Here is a 2,367-nt window from a genome sequence, read left to right on the forward strand (position 1 = left end):
AGATGATGGCGACAATCAAAATGAAACTATACTATCGTGAGTTGGAACTGACCTGCCGATGTAACGCACCTTATTTCTTTAATCTGTTGCATTGGAAAATTTGGCAGCAATCACAGAGAAGGGAGTGAGTCCATTTGCTGCTCACTCATCTCCCTCAAAAATATCCAGTGACAAGACACGAAAAATATTCCTCTTGGAATTCTATAATCTTCATAGCAATACTTAAAAACATCGTTATCATTTCGATTCCAGTTTTTCCGATAGCATTCAAAATGTCCAATGAGAGAAATCTAATACTTTGTGGATTGTTTTAATGGCCTGTGCGAGCTTCCAGCAATTTAATAGTATGAAACGAGCTCAACATCCTTTCCAGAATTTAACACAGCGCAGGTTCAGTGGTATGAAAAATGTATTTTTTCAATAGTCACCTCTGCATCTCTTTTGAGTGATGGATATTCACTCAGGGAGTATTTATGGCTGGTCTTAAGTAACTGAGGTAGTCCCCAAGGACAGAACACTACACAAAATAATATTTTTTTTCGAATAAATGCTGTTTTACTCAATGTTCTTTTGCAATTTTAAATATATATGCACACACACATATATGCATGCGCAAAATATGCACATATATATGTGTGCGTGTGAATTCAGAACATTAGTAATGGATGGTCGGCCATTTTAATGGTCTTCCTGTAGAATGTGAGAGCTTAGAGATTACAGTAATGTCCCTGAAATGTAGTTAAAATATGGCATAGTAAAATGTGGTGAAAATCAGTTTTATTGAATGCTGCGTATGTTTACCATGGTTTCCTGCGTTGATCACAGGAAATGTCATGTCGCCACTGTACTGGGATTTTCCTTCCATCGGCTTCAATTCGTCAGAGAATTCGATTCACTGATATTTCACCAACTTCCTTTGGCATGTTCATACGACACACCGACCCACACTGCACACAACGACAATAATATTCAGCATACTGCACCCACGAGCACGTAGCATGGTTTTCATAAACAGTGAAGATTGAATAATGTTATGCAAGGGCAAATTGAAATTCAGTTTAATTAGTAAAGTCGCAAGAATCCAGAGTAAGATTCAAAATGTCAGAAATTAACGTTCATTACCTTGGCCAGAATTCGAGCCCAGCATAGTGAAAATCTGCCCCTGAATCCCCAGCAACCATGAAATTGCTTGCTCCATGTGTCCACTTGGAAAACTATGTGGAAGAATATTCAGCCTGAAGGAGAACTTGTGAGAATCCTCCGCTATCTGATCTAAAGCTGAAACAAGAGCTGTCTCTTCCAGCTGGGAGGGAATCGAAATGGAGGTGAGACCAAAATATCAAATGGCCTTTAATTCATGTTATCCTTATTGTGATTGTTTAAACACTTGGGCCAGAAATGACACAGACACAAAGGAGCCCATTCTAAACACTGATCCTGCCCTGCTCCCTGATCCGATATCATAATGGCTGACACAACACTTTTGTGTTTTTTCCAGCCTATCTACATCATCGTGTTGCCTACTCTATCATAAATAGACATCGAAAATGGAAACCTGTGAGAGGAACATGTTCCGTTTCGAGACATTTGGTTTCTGCACGAACACTGTTGGTTTTGCAGATAATCAGCCGAGTGTGGTCTGACCACCTTCCAAACCATAAACTAAAACTCGACTCTGATGGGACTCGAACCCACGACCTTTGAATAACAACCAGAGAAAAGACAAAGAAGTCCAACGCGCTTTCCATTGCGCCACAGAGCCGTGCCAGCAGGCGCTTTTTAAGCACACAAGTTTACCTTTGACCCATTGCGTTGAGGACTCCCATCTCGCATCTGTCTATCCTCGTCACAGTTTCCAGTACCTGTTCCTTATCCACGTGTGCTCTGGCTCTTCAAGTGTTTGGCTACAGACTGCTGAAACGTTCTCATGACACTTAGCTTTACCACATGTTCAGATAATGATTTCCAGATAAGAAACACTCTATTGGTGAATGCATTCTCCCAAAATCTCCTCAAAACATCTTGTCTCCTGTCTTTCATTTATGTCACTCTTTTCCTTCCCAATACAGGCTTATCCCTGTCATACATATCTATCCTCTTCATAAAATGTGCACGTTAATCAGTTACTCAATCAGCCTTCTCTGCGCTTAGATAAATATCCCCAACCACAGCGTCTGCCTTGCCATTCTTGTCAACTCCTGTGAACATCTCCTCCTGCAATCAGACGCTTCCAGCAGTCTGGCGATTACAACGGACAAGCAAAGTTCCCTGAATTAAACCAAAAATGTCTGAACAAAATCAACAGCTGTTGTCCATCTCTGATAAGAAAGGAAAGTTAACGTTTCGAGTGCAATGATCTGTCTTCGG

At 40.7% G+C, this 2,367-nt stretch overlaps 1 non-coding gene across 1 annotated transcript; it reads right to left on the reverse strand.

The window, feature by feature from the left end:
* Window positions 1-1,670: 1,670 nt before the first annotated feature.
* Window positions 1,671-1,762, reverse strand: trnar-ucu (transfer RNA arginine (anticodon UCU)). The gene is given in 2 exon segments: window positions 1,671-1,706; window positions 1,726-1,762. It is a non-coding gene; the product is annotated as a tRNA-Arg (tRNA).
* Between the last annotated feature and the right edge of the window lie 605 nt (window positions 1,763-2,367).

The sequence above is a fragment of the Chiloscyllium plagiosum genome, unplaced genomic scaffold, assembly GCF_037043375.1.
Source record: "Chiloscyllium plagiosum isolate Xiang-an unplaced genomic scaffold, Cpla_swu_hap1 HiC_scaffold_46, whole genome shotgun sequence".
Classification (NCBI taxonomy): domain Eukaryota; kingdom Metazoa; phylum Chordata; class Chondrichthyes; order Orectolobiformes; family Hemiscylliidae; genus Chiloscyllium; species Chiloscyllium plagiosum.